The sequence below is a fragment of the Lemur catta genome, chromosome 3, assembly GCF_020740605.2.
Source record: "Lemur catta isolate mLemCat1 chromosome 3, mLemCat1.pri, whole genome shotgun sequence".
Lineage (NCBI taxonomy): Eukaryota > Metazoa > Chordata > Mammalia > Primates > Lemuridae > Lemur > Lemur catta.
Window position 1 is genome coordinate 73,210,718 of NC_059130.1, and position 12,779 is coordinate 73,223,496.

General features: G+C 35.2%; 1 non-coding gene across 1 annotated transcript; it reads right to left on the bottom strand.

Annotated features, from left to right (window-relative positions):
* Window positions 1-451: 451 nt before the first annotated feature.
* On the bottom strand, window positions 452-558 carry LOC123636170. The gene has a single exon (XR_006734378.1). It is a non-coding gene; the product is annotated as a U6 spliceosomal RNA (small nuclear RNA).
* Window positions 559-12,779: the final 12,221 nt, after the last annotated feature.

The window sequence follows — 12,779 nt, forward strand, 5'->3', positions numbered from 1 at the left end:
TTAAGTTCTGTTATATACTTTCTTATGCTGTCTAACTCTTTAGTGACTTTTTCATTAATTTCCTGAAATTTTTTGGCTTCTTTTTGTTGGTATTCAACTTTCTTTTTCAATTCAGTTCATCTTATTTGCCAACCATATTCTGAATTCCATTTATGTCATTTCAGCAATTTCTTTGTGTTTGGTGTTCACTACTGTAGCTCCATTGTGATCCCTTGGATGTGTTGAACTTTTGGTTTTTTTTTATGTTGCCAGGGTTATTATACTGGTTTCTTCTCATCTAGAACCTCTTTTCTTGTCTCAGAGATAATAGGTTTGCAGGGCACCTGTTCTTTGCTGGGAACACTCATGCTTAATTAGAAGAAAGGGAAGACCCTAGATAGCAGTTTTTTTTTTCCTACTCTGGAAGGTTGATGTGGCATTGGAGGGGTGGGTGCACTAAAAGCATGTCATGAAAACTATGGAACACTTCACAAGTTTGTGTGTCATCCTTGCACAGGGGCCATGCTTATGCTCTCTGTATCACTCCAATTTTAGTATATGTGCTGCCAAAGTGAGTACTGTGCATATATTCTTATACATAGAATTAATATTGGACTGGTTAAAGCTGTCACCACCACAGCCACCTTGCCCACAGAACTTGTCGGTGCCAATTGCTCCTTCCTTGTTCCCACAAACTGCCACTGCCTGAAACGGTGCATGACACATCTGACATGCAGCACCTCCATCCAATGGCAATACCCAGCCAATGTCCACCCTCTCTCCACACAGCTGGTCCCCAGCCTTTTATTATTCTTAACTGATGACATCAGTCTGCATAGTTCCAAAGGCCATGGTGTGCTATTGTTTAATTTAAGGGAAGAGAATGGCAGATATGGAAAAGGAGACTATTTAAGAAATAAGAATAATTAATTAATCAAGCAGGAAAGATGAAGCAATTTAATCTTTTATACTTTAGGCTAAAATCGATAACAGTGCAAAGTAGCTAATTTCCCTTTCAGAAGTAAATTGTGTACTTTTTGAAATAAGAGATTTCACATGAGATACATCTAAAGGGCTCTGCTTGGCACCAGGAATAAACATATTTGATCAGGTTTAATAGAAAGAATAGCAATCTTTTGCTGAGGTAGCAATCAAATCATATATTTCCTTTCTTCAAATATCATAGTTGATACTGTCTCCCATCAGGAGAAAAATGTGCAGGTTTCCATATTTATACACAGTATAAGCAAAACCAGTCTATGTACCAAGTAGAAGCCATATCGATGACTTACTTTCACCTGAAAATATTTTAACCTAAAAATATAGATAAATACTTTAAAAAAATTAGACACAGTTTCAGTTGGAGTATATACTAGGAGATGTCAATTGTCAATCAATAGAAAATAAGCAGATTATTCAGATTATTCATATCTCGATTGTTAAATTAGAGGCAGTGCAACATAATGGTTAATGCTGTGGGTTTCAGGAACCAGAGCACTTAGCTTTGCCGTTCACTGTCTGTCCATGAATACATTACTTAACCTATTTGTGCCTCAGTTTCCTCACTTTCAAAAAGGGACACTAATAATATTGATCTCATAAGAGTTGCAAAATTTGTGCAGTTAATACTGTACAGCATGCTGGTCTAAGGAACATGCCAGACATTTAGTAAGCACTAAGTGCTAAATATTATAATTACCATTATTCCTTCATGCTGTTGATATTGTTTTATATCAGAGGAGTTGATTATGATTCATAGGTGGTGGTAAAACAATAAAATTTGTAAAGCAAGAACAATTGCTTATTCAATTTATAATGAGTTTTTAAAAAAATATGAGGAAACAAATACTTTTACAATTAAGTTGCAAGAAGACAGTGGAAGCTGAAATATAATCTTTTAGGTGTACTTTGAAACAAAGATTAACTTATGGTTATTTGTTTCAGGAAATACCCAAACCATTTTTCCTCTGTTCTCACACCACAGCAATCATCAATACAGAAGACTTCTATGGCAAAATGTGGGGGAGTTCTCCCAACCAGCAAGCAAGCAATCAGTTCTGATGCAGACACCAGCTGGATGTCCTCCAATGCATTTGGACACTACCCACCCAGAGACAGTGTCAGATCCTACAGGTTGAGGGCTTAGTCCCTCAAGACTTCCCCTTCCTTCCCAACAGTCACAAGTTTGGACCTCTGGAAATTCTGACCAACTGGCTTCAAGTTGGGGTTCCCATAAAACCCTCTTTGGGTTTTATGGGAACACAACCCAAAGAAGGTTTTATGGGAACACACACACACATATATATGTATACACACACACACACACACACACACACACACACGTACACACACAATACACATACATATATATTCATATCATAACACCACATTATTCCTACCAAAACAAATTGCAGGTGTGTGTACAAATATAGTTATAAGAAGCTTTGGGACATTGTATTTAATAATATTAAAAACTTAAATATCCAACAATTGGGAATTAATTTACCAAATCATAGTTTAATAATGTATGGCATTAAAAATTATGTTATTAAAGAATATTTCTTGCTTGGTAAAATGTTAAGTAAAAAATAAAATGGCTATAAAACTGTATGTGCATTGCTGTGATGTATAAAGGCAAATATATTTGTTTCTATTTACATACAAATTGCATTACAATATCATACTTATAATGGGAGTAATTATTTACTGGAATGATGGGTTATTTTTTCCTTTGTGTTTTTCTGCATTTTTCAAGTTTTTGGAATTGCAAGTATATTAATTTTATGTTTACAAACAGATATAGGTACATGTAAAATTCAAATCATAAAAATAATAAGGATATTAGTGTTGAAAAAATAATTCCAAAATGTAAAAAAGTCAATATAAACCCATGATAGATTCAACAAACACAATATAGATAATTTTAATATCTCCAAAGCCGATGAGAATTTAAAAATAAACTATTAGTCATTCTACAATGTACATATTTCAAAACATCATGTTGTACTCAATGAATAAAAAAAAATTTATCTGTTAATTTAAAAACAAAATAAAAACCTAAAAACCCATTAGTTTGAGAAGCATCACAGGCTTAAACTTTTAAGTGGTTGATTATTTGTGGACATAAGCCACTTTATGAACTTAATGTGATTTGATTATTTATAATAAAGGGTAATACAACTATAAACAGATCATTATGTGGATTTATTTGTATGCTGAGAACATCAATGTTCATTTAATTACAAGAAACATCATCTATTAAAAGTATAGAACTCCGGTACACTTATTGATTCATTTGTTTTTTGAAAACTGCTTATCAAATACTTTCTAAGTTATTAAGGCCTAAGTTACACTAGGCAAATGAACTAGAGAAATGAATTACATGGTCCCTGTTCTATAGGCAAGTGCACAAGTTATAACGCAGTACATTACAGTGCATTGTATGTGTTACAAATAATGTGTTATATGCAGTTGTATAAAGTTACAATAAACCTGTGTATTCTGTACCAGCACTTAGAATGAAATGAATGCTATTGTACTGTATTAACTGTTTCCAGAGACGTGCATCATTAGTGTTGAGAAATATAACTCACCAACTTAGTATTTCATGTTCAAATAAATATAAATTAGACACCACATTCCAAACTGTGATACAGTATTTTTTAAAATCTTAAAGTCAAATATTATAAGTTTTATGACGCTAATTTTATGAAAATCAGCATAAACCTACTTCAGTAGTTATCAGTCAATTATGGATATAATAAAGCATCCCTATATTAAGATAGTAACATCTGAAATTCAAGAACTGATATAAGGTATACTTGTCCAATCAGACGGTTTTAACACTTTTTAAGCTCTTCACTTGCAGAAGTCTAGGAGCTTGACATAATCATAATTAAATGTTTTAAGGCATAGAAGGATGAGAGTATATTTGGATTTTTACATCATTGACATTTCATAGGATAAGAGGGCACAATCAGTCATTCATCACTTTGAGTTGCAAAGAGATTTTTGTGATTCAAATTGGAAATAGAAATATTCACTGAATCATCACAGATATAGAAGTCTTTTTAAATTTGATGGCACTCAAAAGTAGTGAAAAAAGTAATGACTAAAAATCATGAGGTAAGAGGGATGAGGACAACAAATAAATAACTACACTTCAAATAGGGTGCCTAGGAAAGAACACTGGAATTCAGCAGGGAAGTGACAAAAATCCTCTGAAGCACAAAACTTAGGATGGCAGCATAGAGAAGGTGGTAATGTACCTGGCTGAGATTGGCTCAAGGCCAAAATGGGAAATTGTGGGAAAATGGAGATTACCCAGTGATCCCTCTTTGCACTGCAGATGCCTGCAATTCTAGCTATAGGAAAGTTCCACAATCCCCACAGGCTTTGGGCCCAGTATAGGCACCTGCCTAGAGTCTATGTAGCTACTTTGCTCCAGAGAGGGAAGTTGCATTGTATCCCCCTAACTCCTGGTACCCGAGCTGCTATGGCTTGGTGCCGTTTGGAGAACAAAATCCCTGCTGATGTGTATCCTTCCTTGGGAGCCAATGGCCCCTGCATCTCCACATCTCTGAGGCCCCATCATCATCTCACCACACCTACACAAGAGGCCTGCAGTGCCATAACTCTAGCTAGACCTAGAGGTCTAGTTGTGAACCCAGAAATCAAGCCCATATATATCACCCTGCACCTGCAAAAATGAGTAGTTCAGCACAGCAAGGAGGCTGACCCCATGGATGGGTAAACAAATGGGTAAAGCACATGCTCCCTAGGACCCAAGGACCAGCTATCTGGCCTTGCTACTACCATTGACTCTGATCCCTCCACTGGTGGAATTGCTGCACATTGAACATACACTCCAGGGCCCAAAGGCCAGCCTACTTAGTGCCCCTTGCTAGCAAAAACCTCATCCTTTAGAGTGGCAGAGCCATTGTATGCTACATACACCCCCAGAGCCTAAGGACCAGCCCTATTAGTAACGGCTGCCTCTGATGACAGTTGGCCCCATGACAAGTGGAGTCACCACACTCAGCATGTTCCCTACCAACGCTTAAAATCTAGCTAGCTATCCAGGTGATCTACACCGCCTGCAAAGCTGAATCACTGCCTTCACAAACACCCATTTTTAGGCCACTGAGACACTTTGCAGACATTGCTGATGTTGATTACAGCTGACAAAATCACACAGAAACTCCACTAGTGCACCCAACTAGAACCAAAGACAAAGCACCCTACTCAACTGACATTACAGGACACATCTACAGGAAAAAGTCTTTTCCTATAAAGGCTACTCTGTAAAATTGAAAGAGGCCACTGTTCCAGCAGATGTACAGATATCAAAGTAGGGACACAAGAAACATGAAAAAGCAAAGAAACATGACACAATAGAAGACAATTATTCTCCAGTAATAGACTCCAAAGGAACACAATGATTCTATAGTAACAGACCCCAAAGAAAAGGTAATCTATGAAATGCCTGAAAAGGAATTCAAAATAATGTTCCTAAGTAAATTTAGAGAGATACAAGAGAAAACTGACACACAATTCAGCAAACTTAGGAAAACAATTTATTATCTGAATGAGAAACTCAACAAATAGATAGATAGTACAATAAAAGAATCTAACAGAAACCTTGGACTCCAAAGAATTGAATGAATGAAATAAAAAACATAATAGCATCAGCAACAGACTAGATCAAGAAGAAGAACTTCTGAACTTGACAACAACAGGTCTTTTGAAATAACAAAATCAAACAAAAAAAAAAAAAAGAGAGAGAAAAAAAAGAAAAAAATGAAAAAAGCCTTATGAACTTGTGGGACACAAATGTTAACACATATACCCTATGGGAGTTTCAGAAAGAGAAAGATGGGGAAAGCATAGAAAAACTATTTAATGAAATAATAGCTGTAAACTTCCCAAGTCTTGGGAGAGATACAAACATCCAGATCAGTAAGCTCAAAAATTCACAAAAAGATTCAATCCATAAAGTTCTCCTCTGAGGCACATTATAAACAAACTGTCAAAAGTCAGACAGTTTTCTAAAATAATAAGAGAAAAGTGTCAAGTCACATGTAAGAAAACCCCTAATAGAATAACAGCAGATTTCTCAGCAGAAATCTTACCGGCCAGGAGAGCATGAAATGAATATTCGAAGTGCTGAAAAAAGAAAAAAAAGAAAACATTTCAGCCAAGAATTGAGAAAATTCATCATCATTAGACTGGCCTTACCAGAAATACTTAAGGTAGTCCTACATCTGGAAGAAAAGGATGGTAACTACAATCATAAAAGCAAATAAAAGTATAAAAATCACTGGTAGATCAAATACACAAATAAGAAAGAGCAAGGAATCAAACCTTATCTCTACAGACAACCACCAAATCCAAAAGATAAACAACAAGAAAAGAAAGAAAGAAAAGATATATAAAATGACCAGAAAATAATTAGCAAAATGATAGGAGTAAGTCCTTACCTATCAATAATAACTTTGAAGGTAAACAAATTAAATTTCCCAGCTAAAAGATGTAGACTGCCTAAATGGATTAAAAAAATGATATGTTGCCTACAAGAAACTCACTTCATCTGTAAAGACATACATAGACTGAAAGTGAAGAGATGGGAAAAGATATTCCACACAAACAGAAACAAAAAGTGATTAGGAGTAGCTATACTTGTATCAGGTAAAATAGCCTTTAAGTCAAAAGCTGTAAAAAGACACAAAGAAGATCATTATACATGGTAAAGGGATCAATTCAGTAAGAGGGTATAACAAGTGTAAATATACATACACCCAACACTAGAGCACCCAGATACATAAAGCAAATATTTTTCAATTTAAAGGCAGAGATGGACTCCAATACAATCACAGTTGGGTACTTTAACCCCCTACTGTCAGATTTGGACAGGTTATTTAGACAAAATATCAACAAAGAAACATCAAATTTAAACTGCACTGTAGACCAAATCAAACATTTACATTACATTCTATTGCATAAGAATGAAATTGGACCCCTATGTCTCACCATATACAGAAATTAACTCAAGATGGATTAAAGACTTAAATGTAAGACCTGAAACCAAAACTGCCAGAAGAAAAAATAGGAGAAATGCTTCAGGACATTGATCTGGGCAAAGATTTTATGGATAAAACCTCAAAAGTACAGATAACAAAAGAAAAAATAGACAAACAGGATTATATCAAACTAAAAAAGCTTCTACACAGCAAAGGAAACAATAAACAGAGTGAAAAGACAATCTATGAAATGGATAACATATTTACAAACTGTTCTGACAAAGGATTAATACTCAAAACATGCAAGAACTCAAACAACTCAATAACAAAAAGAAAAAAAAATCCAATTGAAACAAATCTGAATAGACATTTCTCCAAAGAAGACATATAAATGGCCAAAAAGTATACGAAAAAATGCCCAGTACACTAAGCATGAGAGAAATGAAAATCAAACCCACAAGGAGATATGATGTCACTCTAGGTAGAATGACTATTATCAAAAAGACAAAAATAAATGCTGATGAGGATGAAGAGAAATGGGAACTTTTAAGCACTGTTGGTGGGACTATAATTTATTACAGCCATTAGGGAGACGTGCGTTAATGGGTACAAAATTACAGCTAGAAAGGAGAAATAAGTTCCAGTGTTTTACAGCACAGTAGGGTGATTGCAGTTAACAATAATTTATAGTATTTTTTCAAATAGGTAGAAGAGAGGATTTTGAATGTTCCTAACACAAAGAAATGAAAAATGTTTGAGGTGATGGATATACTAATTACCCTGATTTGATCATTACGTGTTGTATACATATTTCAAAATACCACACTTTACCCCATAAATATGTATAATTGTTATGTGTCAATTAAAAATAATAAAAGCAATCATGGAGTAACATGAAAATGTTATCATGACATCAATAGGTATAGCTGTCTACTTATTCCAGAACTGTTTTTATTTCATATTTCAAAGGAATCATAAACCTTTATCTTACTGATACACTATATAAACCTCTCTGGGTCTTTACCAACCTTTTGGATGGATCTCAGGTGTTTCGTGTCCCTCGAAGTTGTAGTCGGAAAAGCTCAGAAGAAATTCTGCTACCTTGAATATAGTTCCAACAAATCTGAATTTGGAAGTAGAAAAAAGAATATAATCAGGAATTCTTGGTAATTAATAGACAAAAATACTTTCAGCAAAAAACAGCACACAGTAATCTTGTCAGTCAAGTCTGTTTGACCATGTCCTGCTTCTTCTCACATCATGACAAAGTTCCCATGTTTACTACCTAAACGACCATGACCAGAACTAACTGACAGAGGTACAGAGGCCCATCAAGGAAGCTCCTTGGAAAGAAACTCAAGACTTCTTCAGTAGGTTCAAAGCAAGGCAGTTTAGTCCACCATTGCGATCTAAAGACCTTCTCTTCTACCTAAAGTTTTAAAGGAGATGTTTTTCCAAGATAGAAAAAGACACCTTTGATCATTTGACCACTAGGAGAATTCTCCGATTCTCACTGACTAATCTTGGGCATCTGAAGTGATGTATCATGCCATCATTTTAATGCCAGTTATCCTACAGTGTTTGTAGATTAAGTTGAGTTGATTAAATTTATTTACCACGGGATTCCAGAGCATGAGGTCCCAAATTAGGATCTTACAAGGATAATGTACATAATTCATTCAGTGATCAGGAATTGGAAATCAGATGCGTGACTGCATGGATCTTTGGTAATCTCCATGTGGAGAGAAGGAGTGCATTTCTAGTTATAGGAGAAATAGTTGCATTGTACTATTTATGAGAATTATTTAAATTGTAAGTATGAGACAAAATTTGTACGTGTATATGTGTGTGTGTGTCATCCAAGAGTTTGACCATGTTTTATATGTGTTGCTTTTACAACCAATCTTTTGTGTTGCCTTCTAGTCATGGAATAAAAAATTTTATTTAAGTATATATTTTCTCTAATCTCTCAGTTCAAGTAATAATGGCAGAGCTAGTTCTAACCCTGCCTGGCAGTGGTAAGGTGGACCCATGACCAAGGCCCAGCTAACAAAGTACAAAACCCTCTAAATATGGTGAATGGTACAATTGTTGGACACGGAATCCATACTCTCCACATAGTATCTAGGCCCTGGACTTTTGCTAGAATTATTGGGAAATAAGCACTCTGTGCCCATTGCAGTTGGTAAGCTATGGTGATATAAGTTTGAAACTAATGCCGGCTACCTCGTTCATAGAGTCTGCCTGGAGGGAAGTAAAGGTGAGGAATGGAGAGAGACAAATCCCTGGTGATCTGTGCACTCCATGGCATCTGTCCTTACCCGAGGAACAGGAGAATATTATTATACAATAATCCCAGAGGTTGAAGAGAGCAGGCTGCCTACCATCAGAATTTATACAATCCCTTTATGTTTTCCTTTTTGCTCAAGCTGGTTTGAATTGGATTTGTATAATCCATATTTGAAAGGATCCTAATTATCATAATATAGTCAGTAAATGTTTTCTGATTGCTAGATGGAGAAGGACTTGCTAAGACAAAAAGAAATGAAAGAAATTTCAAAGGAAAAGATGTAAAGATGACACTGATGTCAGTAGATGAAAGCCACTGGAATGCTTCCCATAAAAACCTTGAAATTAGGAAAATAAGAATGCTCTACGTGAATTAAACCAAGAAATCAACACCTAATGAATAAGAGTTAAATATGTCAAGTCACATTAAAGCTAGAATGTGGGTTTTATTTTGGAATATAATCTTCTGAATTTAAAAGAAGATATATGGCTTCCTCTTTGTCAGGCCGGACATTTTAAAGGGTTAAATGGAACGCCAAACATCTTCATAGGCGTTATCTTTTTTTTTTTTAATCAAACCCTGACTATTTCATCCACATATCACATAGGATAAAGTAGTTTTATCCTGTTCCCTTTTGTGCTGTTTGGTGAGGCATTTAATTTGTAAAACTCTGTGCAGAACGTAGCAGCTCAGGAAAAAGAAACAGACATTCCTCTAACCTGTTGCAAATCCACCAGGGCTCCTAGACCCACATGAGGGGAGTGAGGTTGAATACAGTTATTTTCAGTGAGTTGAAAACATTGTACTTTAATTATAAGATTGCAGGTTAAATAAGCTAACAAAAAAGAGGACAGGAAATTAAGACAGAGGCAGTATTGAAACCAAGGGATTTCTCCTGTCACTGTAGCAGATGCTGGATTTCCTGCAGTGTTTCCTCAGAGAGACATCTGCATTTTCTAAAGTCAGATTTCCTGAATATGCTCAGGCATTCCGTCATGGGTTTTTAAAATACATACTAACACATAAAATGATTAAAGTGCCTCCTGGAAAAACAAATTTAAACTTGTCCAATCAAGTCTTTGGTTTAGGAAGTATTGGATAATTGGTTTTATTGATTAAACCCAAAATATAACTATTTCAGTTTGTTATTTTAGGGTCACATACAGCTTACGTATTTGGTCCCTGAACCAAAGTAATTCAGTAAATTCAGTAAACAAACAAACAAAAAGTAAGAGTATCTCATAATCTCCCTACCAAACCTCAGCCTGCTTTCTTCACCAAAAATATAGGTTGATTTTATAGAATTAATGAGTCCAGTAAATCAAAATATTTTATTCAGTCACTTTGTGTTAAGCCAGCTAACTATTAAGATAAATGGCTATAGCCCAGCATTGAAATTAAAATAAGAACAATAGAAGTTTTTTTCTGGAAAAGACAATATCAGTAAATGCCTACTATTACTTGCCTCTATTTTATGATGCAGAGATAAAAACAATCTGGGTTACACAGTTAACATCAGAAAAGGATTTATTTCCGTTGCATGTAAATTATTACCCTAGGGGTTTGCAAAGTTTATCACAGCATTAAAATGCTGGTTGAGAAACCATTTTTAGAACTTGCCAACAGAGCCACTTTAGCATCCTTCGGACCCTCTTTCCTTTTTGAAGTCTGCATAGTGGCCGTATTGAGTGCCCACAGCGTTATGTGTCCAGTCTGTTTTCTCTGACCCCTAGGAACTTCTATAATAATGATGTTGGCCCTTTGATGTCGAATCTCAAAGTTTTTGATCTTGACAGTAGGAAATAAATATATCTGCTTAGTTCCAAAATCATTTTCACAGAAGCAGCCTGTATTCACCTGCCGTTTCTTTCCTTGAATGGCTTTGTTTTCTATTGAATCCTTTCTATTTACAAAATATAATAGAATATAAGAACTGTGTTATGATATTTGGGATTTCCTTTGGCACCCCAGTTAACTGGCCAGCAGCAATAGCAAGATATTTGTGCAGTGGAAGCTAAGCGTACAGAAAGTAAAATCAAAGGGCCTGCTTAGGCAAGAAATGTTAGCAAAACAGTATTCAAAACAACATCTACGTGGAAACACAGCAGGAAGCTGCTGGTCAGAGGCAGCTAGGAAACCATGTTAATAATCATGCAGTTTGTACCTTCAAGGGCCATGTTAGCTAATTACCTTCATCCTATGCTAGTAGTTGGTTCCTCTGCCAGGACGCCCAGGAAATCAGATTAAATTAGTGCCAAACCTAAAACAAAGACGACCCACAAAAGGGATTTTCTTTTCCTCGTTTTTGAGAATCCTTTCAATTTCATCAACTGTGGAGAATTAATGAGTTAAGTTTGCAGAAGCACTTGCCATAGAGGCTTAAGATTTATTGCAAAAGAGGCCTAGAATTCAAGCAGAGTTGGATTGTACTAATAAAGAATAATTTCCAAAATGTACAAGCTCATGACCTTCCTACAAATGTGAAATGAACATGTGTCCAAAATTTATTCAGCTCACTAATTAATGAGGGAACTAGTATGATAGTCAAGGCGGTTCAAAGTGTATTTAGGAACTGGATTATTTATGGGATATTTTATGGAGAAATGTTAGGAAAAGTTACTAGGTTAGATTTTAAAAACTGGTAAATGTCCTACAGTTAAACTTTAGGGTTGACTTTTTTTACAACTGAAATTATTTGTATCTCTACCAGATAAAAATCTCCAAGTTCACATGTAACTTCATAGTCTTAGCTCTTAATAAATAGTAAATAACAATATCAAACAATAGCTCATTCTCCTGAAAAATTAAATATTTGTTCTGTGATTCTGTTTGTTAAGCAATGCTTTGGTGCAACATTGAAAATATATGCAAGCTTCCTTTTACCTTATTTGCAAGTTTTGAATCTTCTTTTCTCACAGTACTAAGCAGGCAGGAAGGAAATATTTCTCTGTCTTTATAACCAAATGTGCCATTATCTCAATGTGTAGTAGCCATAAATGATTAGTCTCGTTTTTCCTGTTGTGCAAACTAATTGTTTTAAAATATTGCTCCTATTTCTTGCCTATAATATGTTATAGTGCCTTGAGAGAAACTTGGCCATCTCCATTTATAATATTTAAAATCTTCAAAGGCACATGACTGAATTTGGAACTAGAATAAGAAAAAATAAATGTATGGTACCATTTCATTTCAGATAAAAGACAAGGACTAGATAGACATTAACATTTTCTCTCGTGGTTTGGTGCATGTGAAAGGAGGAAAAAGATTAGGAAGGACACTGGAGAAAACTCTAATATTGAAACTCAAAGAACTTGATACAATCTCTTTCTCTGAGTTAGATTTGGATTGGGATATTATTACTTCTAATAGCTAAAAAATTTATTTCCCAAGTGCCTGTGATCCAACCAGTCTCTGGTTGCTCTAATTTTCCTCCAGTCCTCTGAGGCCATTGCTGGTACAGAGAGAAATCCGGGGTCCAATTATATCTGGAT